Source organism: Ctenocephalides felis, unplaced genomic scaffold, assembly GCF_003426905.1.
Source record: "Ctenocephalides felis isolate EL2017-DRISC unplaced genomic scaffold, ASM342690v1 CF-g0.4_SCAFFOLD_00845, whole genome shotgun sequence".
NCBI classification, from domain to species: Eukaryota; Metazoa; Arthropoda; class Insecta; order Siphonaptera; family Pulicidae; genus Ctenocephalides; species Ctenocephalides felis.
In genome coordinates this window covers 76297874-76311997 of record NW_020536999.1, presented here as the reverse complement: position 1 = coordinate 76311997, position 14124 = coordinate 76297874, and the positions used below count along the sequence as shown (strand labels likewise).

General features: G+C 40.8%; 1 non-coding gene and 1 pseudogene across 1 annotated transcript; both read left to right on the top strand.

The window, feature by feature from the left end:
* The first annotated feature begins 4234 nt into the window (after positions 1-4234).
* LOC113364362 lies at positions 4235-4389 on the top strand. The gene has a single exon (XR_003366066.1). It is a non-coding gene; the product is annotated as a 5.8S ribosomal RNA (ribosomal RNA).
* A 327-nt stretch (positions 4390-4716) lies between these two features.
* LOC113364470 lies at positions 4717-13746 on the top strand (annotated as a pseudogene).
* The last annotated feature ends 378 nt before the right edge of the window (positions 13747-14124 follow it).

Genomic DNA, 14124 nt, shown 5'->3' with positions numbered 1-14124 from the left:
AAAATTCGGAAAAATCGGAAAATCTAGAGAAAATTATATGAACACACCTAACCATTTATATACCATTTTATTCGTAATTTTATTCTGCATCTTTCGTACGAACAAAGTTTTTTCGTATCTTTTACGGTTTAGATAGTATAGAGCAATTTGTGTAGTTGTTAACTTGTCAAAATGCAAAGTGCGGCTAGGTTGAAGCAACACTCCTCACGATTCGATATTTCTCTAAAAAAAACATATAAAGTATTATACATCATTAGAAAGGTCTCAAAATTCTTAGTTCTTTTTCCATATATCACAACTTCGAATTTTGCACGGTGTGGCCTACAGGCGAGTTGCCGTCGTGAAAATTCGGAAAAATCGGAAAATCTAGAGAAAATTATATGAACACACCTAACCATTTATATACCATTTTATTCGTAATTTTATTCTGCATCTTTCGTACGAACAAAGTTTTTTCGTATCTTTTACGGTTTAGATAGTATAGAGCAATTTGTGTAGTTGTTAACTTGTCAAAATGCAAAGTGCGGCTAGGTTGAAGCAACACTCCTCACGATTCGATATTTCTCTAAAGAAAACATATAAAGTATTATACATCATTAGAAAGGTCTCAAAATTCTTAGTTCTTTTTCCATATATCACAACTTCGAATTTTGCACGGTGTGGCCTACAGGCGAGCTGCCGTCGTGAAAATTCGGAAAAATCGGAAAATCTAGAGAAAATTATATGAACACACCTAACCATTTGTATACCATTTTATTCGTAATTTTATTCTGCATCTTTCGTACGAACAAAGTTTTTTCGTATCTTTTACGGTTTAGATAGTATAGAGCAATTTGTGTAGTTGTTAACTTGTCAAAATGCAAAGTGCGGCTAGGTTGAAGCAACACTCCTCACGATTCGATATTTCTCTAAAGAAAACATATAAAGTATTATAATCATTAGAAAGGTCTCAAAATTCTTAGTTCTTTTTCCATATATCACAACTTCGAATTTTGCACGGTGTGGCCTACAGGCGAGCTGCCGTCGTGAAAATTCGGAAAAATCGGAAAATCTAGAGAAAATTATATGAACACACCTAACCATTTGTATACCATTTTATTCGTAATTTTATTCTGCATCTTTCGTACGAACAAAGTTTTTTCGTATCTTTTACGGTTTAGATAGTATAGAGCAATTTGTGTAGTTGTTAACTTGTCAAAATGCAAAGTGCGGCTAGGTTGAAGCAACACTCCTCACGATTCGATATTTCTCTAAAGAAAACATATAAAGTATTATAATCATTAGAAAGGTCTCAAAATTCTTAGTTCTTTTTCCATATATCACAACTTCGAATTTTGCACGGTGTGGCCTACAGGCGAGTTGCCGTCGTGAAAATTCGGAAAAATCGGAAAATCTAGAGAAAATTATATGAACACACCTAACCATTTATATACCATTTTATTCGTAATTTTATTCTGCATCTTTCGTACGAACAAAGTTTTTTCGTATCTTTTACGGTTTAGATAGTATAGAGCAATTTGTGTAGTTGTTAACTTGTCAAAATGCAAAGTGCGGCTAGGTTGAAGCAACACTCCTCACGATTCGATATTTCTATATTCTAAAAAAAACATATAAAGTATTATACATCATTAGAAAGGTCTCAAAATTCTTAGTTCTTTTTCCATATATCACAACTTCGAATTTTGCACGGTGTGGCCTACAGGCGAGTTGCCGTCGTGAAAATTCGGAAAAATCGGAAAATCTAGAGAAAATTATATGAACACACCTAACCATTTATATACCATTTTATTCGTAATTTTATTCTGCATCTTTCGTACGAACAAAGTTTTTTCGTATCTTTTACGGTTTAGATAGTATAGAGCAATTTGTGTAGTTGTTAACTTGTCAAAATGCAAAGTGCGGCTAGGTTGAAGCAACACTCCTCACGATTCGATATTTCTCTAAAGAAAACATATAAAGTATTATACATCATTAGAAAGGTCTCAAAATTCTTAGTTCTTTTTCCATATATCACAACTTCGAATTTTGCACGGTGTGGCCTGCAGGTGAGCTGCCGTCGTGAAAATTCGGAAAAATCGGAAAATCTAGAGAAAATTATATGAACACACCTAACCATTTGTATACCATTTTATTCGTAATTTTATTCTGCATCTTTCGTACGAACAAAGTTTTTTCGTATCTTTTACGGTTTAGATAGTATAGAGCAATTTGTGTAGTTGTTAACTTGTCAAAATGCAAAGTGCGGCTAGGTTGAAGCAACACTCCTCACGATTCGATATTTCTCTAAAGAAAACATATAAAGTATTATACATCATTAGAAAGGTCTCAAAATTCTTAGTTCTTTTTCCATATATCACAACTTCGAATTTTGCACGGTGTGGCCTACAGGCGAGCTGCCGTCGTGAAAATTCGGAAAAATCGGAAAATCTAGAGAAAATTATATGAACACACCTAACCATTTATATACCATTTTATTCGTTATTTTATTCTGCATCTTTCGTACGAATAAAGTTTTTTCGTATCTTTTACGGTTTAAGAGAAAATCGAGGAAAACTGGTTTGAACATTTATTGTAAAATTAGAAAATTTAAACAAATAATTATAAAAAATAATATAACTATATATAAATTCGTTTTATATTCATTGAGATCTATAAAAATCAATAAATACATAATTTTATACAAAAGTTTAAAAAAAAAACAAACACCTAAAAACTCAATAATTAACTATAATTCATATTGTCCATATATATAAAACTGTTTGAACATCTAACAAAATTTTCGAAAAAAAATTTTCTATCATAAGGGTTTACAGTTCGAAATTTTTCCAGACTTTTGTCTTGACGATTCACACCGTAACCCGGAGCGACGCCTCGCCGCAGGTCAAAATCACGTCGCTTGGGACTCAGTCTAATACTTACGCTGTGGCCGCGCGCCTTATATAGGGGAATAGGTCGTGTCGAGTGCGATGCGAGCAAGCTCAGGCTAAAGTACGCTATGTTGTTCAGGCGGGTACGGATATCATTCCCCGGTGTAGTTTTTACATCATATTCGATACTTTTAGTCTGTCAATGATATATTAGCGTAACTTTTAATAATGTTGTGAGCCATATCTAGAATTATATACCCCGTATATATTCGATGCTGGTTTGCGGCTATAGATAACTGGTGGAAGGATCATTCGTTTTTAAACGTTCGATCAGAGAGAGTTGAAATTATTTGGGTCTGCGGACCGCAAATATGAAATCTATATATTTTAATAATATAGAATTTTACAAATTGACTACGGTCAAATATATGTGAATGTAGCAGAACTAGCAAAGCTTCTCGCAGCGATGGTTTTTCGTTTTATGAACGTTTGATCGGAGCGAGTTGAAATTATTTGGGTCTGCGGACCGCAAATATGAAATCTATATATTTTAATAATATAGGATTTTACAAATTGACTACGGTCAAATATATGTGAATGTAGCAGAACTAGCAAAGCTTCTCGCAGCGATGGTCTTTCGTTTTATGAACGTTTGATCGGAGCGAGTTGAAATTATTTGGGTCTGCGGACCGCAAATATGAAATCTTGTGATTACTCGACAAATTATTGCTGTAATCAAGTGCGCTCCTATAGTATAATATACTGTGGGCAAAAGCATCGGGCAATGATCATTCGTTTCATTAACGTTTGACCGGAGCTAGTCGCAAAATATTGCGCAGTGTGCAAAAGCAGCGTGACGCGGTTTACAACCGCTTAGCGCTCTTATGCATTGTGTGAGACCACTGCCATGTATATCTGCTCGGTATCGCCAAATGCCTGAGCGAATGACGAAGTTCGTTGTGAAAACGGCGTTCTTTTTGAATATTATACTTTAAACGCATAGCTCAATCAATTCTTTGGGCGCTAGATGAAAGTCTAGTGTTTTAAAGTCGATTGTAGTAAACGCTTGCGTTAGTATTCTATATACTCTGCACATTTTATTCAAATTGTGCGAATTTGAACATTCGCTTCATTGCGTTGTTTTAAGAAAATGAAAAATCAGCGAAAGCAGATTTTTCAATCTCACACACAGTGAAATATTCATATTTCAATTTTGAAACGAGATTTTGTATCTCGGACCGAAACGCGAAAGCTTTATGGTGTACTAATTGTAACCATAATAATCATACTAGTTTCAGAATCGCTCGAGTTATCTTAAACGATTTCGAGGGAATCACGATCGAAAAATGTATAAATATATATAAAATCACCCTGAACGGTGGATCACTTGGCTCGTGGGCCGATGAAGAACGCAGCTAATTGCGCGTCGACATGTGAACTGCAGGATACATGAACATTGACATTTCGAACGCACATTGCGGTCCTCGGATACTGTTCCCGGACCACCTCTGGCTGAGAGTCGTATAACATTACCAGACTGCCGCTTGCTTTAAACGGCTTGCCGGCGAATGATGGAGTTTCGCGTATATGCGTGCTCTTAAATAATTCACTCAACGTGTGAGCCAGTCCACTTTGCAACATCGGACATTTCCGTTCGTTGACGTTCTGTGGGATTACGGCGGGTTGTGTGTCCTAGAGATTTTATATTTTTGCGACCCTCCCGATAACCGGAAACCCGAACTCTTCGAAATGCGGTTTCGTTCCGGCAAATTTGGACGATTCAAAGGTTCCTCGTCGATTTTGTGTGCGCTTGCTTACTAACGTTTGCAAGCACATCATAATCATAATACGACCTCAGAGCAGATGAGATTACCCGCTGAATTTAAGCACATTACTAAGCGGTGGAAAAGAAACTAACTAGGATTCCCTTAGTAGCGGCTAGCGAACAGGGAAGAGCCCAGCACTAAATCCCGCGGCCGGAGACGGACGCTGGGAAATGTAGTGTTAGGGAGGATCCGATTATCTCGGTGCGTTGCGGCGAGTTCAAGTCCATCTTGAATGGGGCCATTTACCCATAGAGGGTGCCAGACCCGTAGCGACCGTTGCGCGTATTGAGAGGATCTCTCCTCAGAATCGAGTTGCTTGAGAGTGCAGCTCTAAGTGGGTAGTAAACTCCATCTATGGCTAAATATGACCACGAGACCGATAGCGAACAAGTACCGTGAGGGAAAGTTGAAAAGAACTTTGAAGAGATCGTTCAAGAGTACGTGAAACCGTTCAGGGGTGAACCTGAGAAACCCGAAAGATCGAAAGGAGAGATTCAATGTTATCGTTGTCTTCCATTTAGTGGCGTGCGATTGACCGGGATTCGTCCCGCGATACGCCGTCGGTTTATGTGTCAGGCGGCGTTCGCATGCACTTCTCTCTCAGTAGGACGTCGCGACCCGTTTGGTGTCGATCTACGACCGCGGCGGTAGCCTGTCACGAATTTATTTGCGCCAGACCCCGCGTGCTCCGGCCGACTGCCAGACGGTATAAATGATATGGTATAGGGTCGCTTTTAAGCGTTCGGCCGGTTGCAAGCACGGACGGTTATTGGCCGTCGGACCTAGTCCGGCATCGATGCCGCCTCGAGCTGTTAGCTACCGTGTTCTCGAACGGACTCTATTACCGGTCAGCGATGCTTTTGCTTTAGGTACTTTCAGGACCCGTCTTGAAACACGGACCAAGGAGTCTAGCATGTGCGCGAGTCATTGGGAAATACAAAACCTAAAGGCGCAATGAACGTAAAGGTTTGCTTAAGTAAACTGAGGGATGACGGACCGCATCTACGGATGCGTGCTTGCAATCCCGAGGCGTCTCACTATCATTGCGAGAAGAGACGCACTCAGAGCGTACACGCTAGGACCCGAAAGATGGTGAACTATGCCCGGTCAGGTCGAAGTCAGGGAAAACCCTGATGGAGGACCGTAGCGATTCTGACGTGCAAATCGATCGTCGGAACTGGGTATAGGGGCGAAAGACTAATCGAACCATCTAGTAGCTGGTTCCCTCCGAAGTTTCCCTCAGGATAGCTGGCATTCGATGAGCGAGTCTCATCCGGTAAAGCAAGGATGAGCAACCCGCGGCCCGCGGGCCGCATGCTGCCCGCCGGATGCTTTTCTGCGGCCCGCCAAGCATTTTTTAACTACAGATTATTTTTCTAGATATTTTATCAAATACGGCTTTAAGAACTAATTTTGTTATCAGTCACATACTGGTAAAAACTGTTGTTCGCAGAAAAATGCATTTCCTGATGAAATAAATATTAATTAATTGCAAGAAAAATTGAGAACTTGTCCGAGAGCATAGCAACAATGCATTTCTAAATTTAAAATAATTTAATAAGTAAATCTTATAAAGTCGCGAGGGTAAAATCATCGTGAATGTGCTTTTCAATACTAAAGTACGTTAGCTTAATGGTGATGCAATGCTTAAAGGAGTATACGACCCAAATGGCGATATTTATAAATTGTTTTTGGATATGAAAGAACAATTGTAGTACTTTCGTAATTTTGGTAATAAATCATAATATCTTTTGCAGAATCTTGTGTTTCGCTATTCATATTTAAGAAAAAAATGAGAACAAATTTTAATTGTGATTTCAAATGTTCAAAGGTAACAAGACAGCTGTTTTCATGTAAATGTTTTCTTCACTATTCACCATGCAAATAATATAGCATGCAAAATAATACAGATTTAAAAATTGTATTTTTTCAGTAAACATCGAATTTTTTTATAAATCTAACGTCGCCCTGAAAAAAACGCAAACCAAATATGATATTTTTTTTGGAAGTACGTATGTGTGCGAACAATTACACAGGTCCACAGAAGAGAAGGATAATAATTAATCGCTGGATAATGATTAATCCATTCAGAAAAAATTCTAGATTGAAGATTGTGCCAGTTTTTAAATGTTTTTCCATATTTTGTGTCCCAATTTTGACTGTATATTTATTACATTTGAAAACACATGTCACACACCCAATTAAGACAAATTTTTAGTGGACTTGTATTAATTTCAACCATGAAATTCATAAAAAATTGCCATCTATCAAAACTGAGTAAAACATAGCAAAACTGCATACGCGTTGCTACTTTCTGCATTAAAAAAATTAAAATAAAGAACGAAATTTAAAAAAAAACGGTTGATATTGATCAGCTTATATAAAAAAGCAGTGCCAAATTTTTTATTAAAGTTTTCAAGTAAATTAGTTTTTCTGCTTAACTATTTGTTTTTATTTCGTAGTAATATAAACACTTATACACTCGTAATTATATAAAATAATACTTTTTTTAATTTTGAATTTTTATTCTTGTGGCAATTTTCTAATTTTGTTGCAATTACATTATTCCCGCGCTTAGTCAATAAATCTTTTGACTTAATTTTAGTTCAGACTTTTGAGTTTATGAAAAAGCTTCAATTTTATTCAAAAAGAAAAAGCAATTATTTTGTTCTTTATTTTCATTTTTTAATGCGGAATGGAAAACTACGTACAACTCCAAATTTTCATTATTATAAAATAGTCATTTAAGTAGTCCAATCATTTTTTATATAGCTCGATGATCGATGAATTAACTATATTCGCCATTTTTGTGAACATTTTTAATTGAAATTCGATCAAGATTTTCTGAGTTTAGAAAAAATCCTAAATTTATCCAATCTGTCCGCTGCAACATTTTAAAAACAATTCTTAGATATTGGCAACGAAAGGGTTAATTCCGATAAAAATAACTGATTTGTAGACTTATACCAACGGTACATGTCTTGCAGAAGGAGCAATTTTAGCAAAAAAAAATAGAAATTTAATATTATATATCAAGATAAAACTGTTTTTGAGAGAAAACTGAATTTTTCGCTAAGCATAGCATAGCATAATTCAAATATGGATGTTAGTATTTCAGCATTGCAGTGGGTAAATTACAATGTAATTTGTGTTAGCTGCCCCTCATTTATATACCACAAAATTATACATTCAGAATTAGTTAGTCATTTCTTTTACTAATGATTTTCTAAAAATAATCTCTGTGGCTAAACGTTCGCCGGGTCAGCTAGTATATATAAATTACGTGCGGCCCGCCATAAAATTTTAAAATTTAAATTGGCCCGCGGGTTAAAAAGGTTGCTCGCCCTTGCGGTAAAGCGAATGATTAGAGGCCTTGGGGCCGAAACGACCTCAACCTATTCTCAAACTTTAAATGGGTGAGATCTCTGGCTTGCTTGAATAGTGAAGCCAGAGATTTGGATCAGAGTGTCTAGTGGGCCATTTTTGGTAAGCAGAACTGGCGCTGTGGGATGAACCAAACGCCGAGTTAAGGCGCATAAACGACGCTAATGGGATACCATGAAAGGCGTTGGTTGCTTAAGACAGCAGGACGGTGGCCATGGAAGTTGGAATCCGCTAAGGTGTTGTACAACTCACCTGCCGAAGCAACTAGCCCTGAAAATGGATGGCGCTGAAGCGTCGTGCCTATACTCGGCCGCCAGGGCATGAGAAACGTTCATAATAGTTCGTTTTAACGCCCTGGTGAGTAGGAGGGTCGCGGTGGTGTGCGCAGAATGGTTTGGGCGTAAGCCTGCCTGGAGCCGCCATCGGTGCAGATCTTGGTGGTAGTAGCAAATACTCCAGCGAGGCCCTGGAGGACTGACGTGGAGAAGGGTTTCGTGTGAACAGCCGTTGCACACGAGTCAGTCGATCCTAAGCCCCAGGAGAAATCCTATGTTGATGTTGGTGTATTTTATTTTGAATAAAATTTCACACCCATCGGGCGAAAGGGAATCCGGTTCCTATTCCGGAACCCGGCAGCGGAACCGTTTACAAGTCGGGCCCTCGCAAGAGAGTTCGTCGGGGTAACCCAAAATGACCTGGAGACGCCGTCGGGAAATACGGGAAGAGTTTTCTTTTCTGTATGAGCGTTCGAGTTCCCTGGAATCCTCTAGAAGGGAGATAGGGTTTGGAACGCGAAGAGCACCGCTGTTGCGGCGGTGTCCGTATCTTCCCCTCGGACCTTGAAAATCCAGGAGAGGGCCACGGTAGGTGTCGCGTCGGTTCGTACCCATATCCGCAGCAGGTCTCCAAGGTGAAGAGCCTCTAGTCGATAGATAAATGTAGGTAAGGGAAGTCGGCAAATTGGATCCGTAACTTCGAGATAAGGATTGGCTCTGAGGATCGGGGCGTGCCGGGCTTGGTTGGGAAGCGGGCGTAGGCCGATGTGCCGGGCCTGGACGAGGTGAAATTGTCCATATGACTTAGATCCGAGCTCGGTCCCGTGTCTAGGCCCCCCGCGGATCTTTCTTGCTGCGAGGTTTCTGTGCCGGCTTCGGTCGGTCAGTCGTACTCTTCGGCCGCCATTCAACGGTCAGCTCAGAACTGGCACGGACTAGGGGAATCCGACTGTCTAATTAAAACAAAGCATTGCGATGGCCCTAGCGGGTGTTGACGCAATGTGATTTCTGCCCAGTGCTCTGAATGTCAACGTAAAGAAATTCAAGCAAGCGCGGGTAAACGGCGGGAGTAACTATGACTCTCTTTGGTGGGAGTGGTTGGCGTTCTTCGGGACCTCAGCTAGCAAGTGGCCTTCCTCCTCGTGGGTCCCACCGTGAGTACCCCTTCGGGGGGAAACTAAGCCACCTCTGTGCCTATGGACCTGTGGGCTGCCAACCCACTCGTTCCTATTATCAGTCGGTTCTAGTAATAATGCAAAGCCTCGGATGAATAATTCAAACTCGGGGGGGCCCGCAGGCCCTTCCATACTGACTGACACAGGAAATCATTCTTGCCGCTATCCCGATTGTAATAAAGTATTTAATACCGTAGTAGGTCGTGGAGTGCACGAACAAAGACAACACAAAGAGTGGTATGATAGCAGGATGGCGACGATAGAGCCAAAGAAAGCCAGATGGACGGAAGAGGAACAAGCGCTCATGGCTAAGGAAGAAGCAGCTTTAGTGATTAAGGAAGCTTCCCATATAAACAAAGCCCTTCTGTCTGTTACACCCGGTCGATCTCTGGAGGCCATTAAAGGCCAAAGGAGATCACCGAAGTATAAAAGCCAGGTTGCTGATTTCGTTAATATGATGTCAAACCAAAATAACACCGAGCCTTGTTCTCCGGTTACTACTGATACCACCGGTAACGCTAAGAGGCACTGTCACAGGCAGTCTCAAGTACAGTAGAAAAATTTAATGATAAAACTCTGACGAATATCTGCCACTCAGTTAGCGCAATAACGCTAAGCGATCTAAAAGTAAGAGTTACTGACTATCTTAAGTCAATCTTTCCTCAGAAGAACAAATCACCACCAAATCACATCAAAACCACAAAAAGAGGAAAGCACCCTAAAAGACAAAATAAGAGACAACTTAGGAGACACCAATACAAAATTACTCAACTACATTGGGCGAAAAAAATTCAGCGCCCGGACCGGACGGGATATCAGCAAGCCTTTTAAGATCGATACCAACAAATACCTTGGTAAACCTGTATAACATATTCTTGTTCATGGAAAACATCCCCGAACAACTACTGGAATCTTACACTACGCTGATTCCCAAAAAGGATAATGCTGAGAATCCCAGCGACTTCAGACCGATTACGGTCTCATCAGTGATTACAAGGCATTTCCATAAGATACTAGCTAAACGAATGACAGAGTCGATTAAAATTGATAATAGACAAACAGCTTTCCAGCCGATCGATGGATGTGCACATAACATATTTGCACTTGATTATTTACTAAAGTATCACAGGCAAAAATTTAAACCTGTATTTATTGCTTCAATCGACGTTGCGAAAGCGTTTGATTCGGTATCACATAAGGCACTAATTGATACCTTAAAATTTTACAACCTACCTGATAGATGTGTGGATTACATTAATAATATCTATACGAATAGCTGGACAAGACTCCGGTATGAAAACTGGTACTCGGATCCCATTAGTCCGAGGAGCGGTGTGAAACAAGGAGACCCTTTGTCACCAGTTTTGTTCATTCTTATTATTAACAGACTTATTGAAAGTGCCCCACCTGAGATCGGGGTTATGATGGAGGGAATGACGCTAAATATCTTAGCCTTTGCGGACGATATTGTCCTTGTGGTATCGTCTCAAAAAGGTCTTCAAGTACTGCTTGACCACGCTGACGACTTTCTATCAAAGTGTGGCCTTATAGTTAACAACGCCAAGTCATTCTCTATTACCATCAGAAATGTGCCACACGCAAAGAAATCGATTATTGATAAGAGTATTAAGTTCAGGTGTGGTGGTCGTGATTTACCTGCTCTCTCCAGGGTAGAAATATGGACCTATCTAGGTGTATCTTTTACTCCGGAAGGTGCCGTATTGTGCGACCTGAAAGAGAAGTTACAGAGCATTATTGAAAAGCTATCCAAAGCACCAATAAAACCCCAGAAACGGCTATTCGCTTTAAGAACAGTCGGGATTCCTAGACTACTCCACCAATTGACGCTGGGTAACACCACACTTGGGCTTCTAAAAGGCCTTGACACAACTATAAGAAAAGCCGTAAGATCCTGGCTGAGGCTACCAACAGACACAACTAACGCGTACTTTTATGCAAGAGACAGAGACGGTGGGTTATCCCTTCCGTCTCTAAGATGGTTGGTGCCTCTTAGAAGAAGGGGAAGACTTCTAAATTTAGAAAGGTCCGAATCAAGTTACCATCAACTTGAATTAGAAAAATGTGTCAAACGCCTTACTGATAATGGGAATATTATAACTTCGGTCAAATTATTAGATGATAGATGGGCCAAACTGCTTCATAACTCAGTAGATAGCCGATCGCTCGCCAAATCATCGAAAATTCCACAACAACACCGATGGATCACCGATGGCACCAAAATCCTATCTGGTCGGGACTTCATTAACTGCACACGACTCAGAATTAACACTATGCCGTGCAGGAGTCGTACAACCAGAGGCCGCCATGAAGATAGGTTCTGCAGAGCAGGGTGTAACGCTCTCGAAACACTAGATCACATTTTGCAAACATGCCATCGGAGCCACAGGCAAAGGATTGACAGACATAACGCCGTCACTAAATACCTGAAACGAGCCTTAGAAAAGACTCATTACAGAGTGGACTGGAAACCATTGTTCCACACTCCAGACGGAACACGAAAACCGGACTTGATAGCGTCGCAGGGACAATTCTCCATGCTGCTTGATACCCAAATTGTGGGTAGCAATGTGGATATGGAGTCGGCCCACAGACGAAAGATCAACTACTACAAGGGCCTGGACGCCTTAATCAAGGAAAGATATAATACATCGGAAGTAGTATACGGGACAGTCACCTTAAACAACAGAGGCGTGTGGCACTACGAGTCAGCTAATTTTCTGCTATCAGGAAAGGTCATTAAGAAAGAAGAATTAAAGATAATATCTACGCGTGTATTGATTGGTGGACTGAACGGTTTTGGAGCATGGATAAAAACAACGTCCATAAAACGACAAGGAATAGGGTAGGATGTACCTGAGTTCAGCGTGGTGCCTGCGCATAAGATTCCATCAGGCACAATACTAGGAGTTAGGTTTAGTGGGTATTGCCTTCGGGCCGAGTCCCACACTACCTGGTCAACCTGGCGACCGGTGTGCGTAAATGCATTCCCCTCCTAGCCAAAAAAAAAAAAAAAAGCCAAATGCCTCGTCCTCGTCGACGCGCATGAATGGATTAACGAGATTCCCATTGTCCCTATCTACTTTATAGCGAAACCACTGCCAAGGGAACGGGCTTGGAAAAATTAGCGGGGAAAGAAGACCCTGTTGAGCTTGACTCTAGTCTGGCATTGTAAGGAGACATGTAAGGTGTAGCATAAGTGGGATATAGTAATATCGTCGGTGAAATACCACTATTTTCATCGTTTCTTTACTTACTCGATTGGGCGGAAAGCGTGCGTCGAAAACTTGCGTTCCGACTGTCACGGTTTTCTAGAGCCAAGCGCAAGCGTGATCCGATTCGAGGAAACTGCTAAGCGGGGAGTTTGACTGGGGCGGTACATCTGTCAAATAATAACGCAGGTGTTCTAAGGCCAGCTCAGCGAGGACAGAAACCACGCGTAGAGCAAAAGGGCAAATGCTGGCTTGATCCCGTTGTTCAGTGTGCACAGTTACTGCGAAAGCATGGCCTATCGATCCTTTTGGCTTGAAGAGTTTTCAGCAAGAGGTGTCAGAAAAGTTACCACAGGGATAACTGGCTTGTGGCAGCCAGGCGTTCATAGCGACGTTGCTTTTTAATCTTTCGATGTCGGCTCTTCCTATCATTGCGAAGCAGAATTTGCCAAGCGTTGGATTGTTCACCCACAAATAGGGATCGTGAGCTGGGTTTAGACCGTCGTGAGACAGGTTAGTTTTACCCTACTGATGAATCGTCGTTGCGATAGTAATCCTGCTCAGTACGAGAGGAACCGCAGGTTCGGACATTTGGTTCACGCACTCGGTCGAGCGGCCGGTGGTGCGAAGCTACCATCCGTGGGATTGTGCCTGAACGCCTCTAAGGCCGTATCCTTTCTAGACAAAGTAAGCAACGATATCTCTAAGAGTCTCGTGAGTCGAAAGGCTCAATACAATGTGATTTATTAGGTATTCGGCACACGCCGTTTATCGCACGAGCCATTTTTAGCCGAATGAGGCGCTGGACAGAGGCGATATCCGTCCGTTATATCTGTCTTGCCTATAGCGGTCGATCATGGGTCACTAGTTCGATGTAGAGACTCGGAATCGTTTGTAAACGACTTAGGTACCTGGCGGGGTGTTGTACTCGGTAGAGCAGTTACCACGCTGCGATCTGTTGAGACTCAGCCCTTGGCTTGGGGATTCGTCATGTTGGCTTGACGTCACCCCACGCTATTAGAGCATAAGCCTTAAGCCGTCGCATTGCAGCATGCCACAATCAGTAGGCTTGACAGTCGAAAACTTGTACATGCTGTACATGTGACACTTCTTCGGTATCTACCTAGCTATTTTGTACAACGTGCGTGAGTCAGCACGTAAATCAAAACTTATCGACAAATTCCAATACTAGAAATATTCATTATTTCTTTCAATAACCATAATGTCAAGAGAATAGTTATAAATATTTTGTAAGTTTACGAAATATATGTTTTTAAGAGAAACTTTTCATAATTTTTTGATATAAATATATGATATATCATTAAATTCTAAATAGGGAGAATGTTTTTTGCTAAATTTCTTGGAAA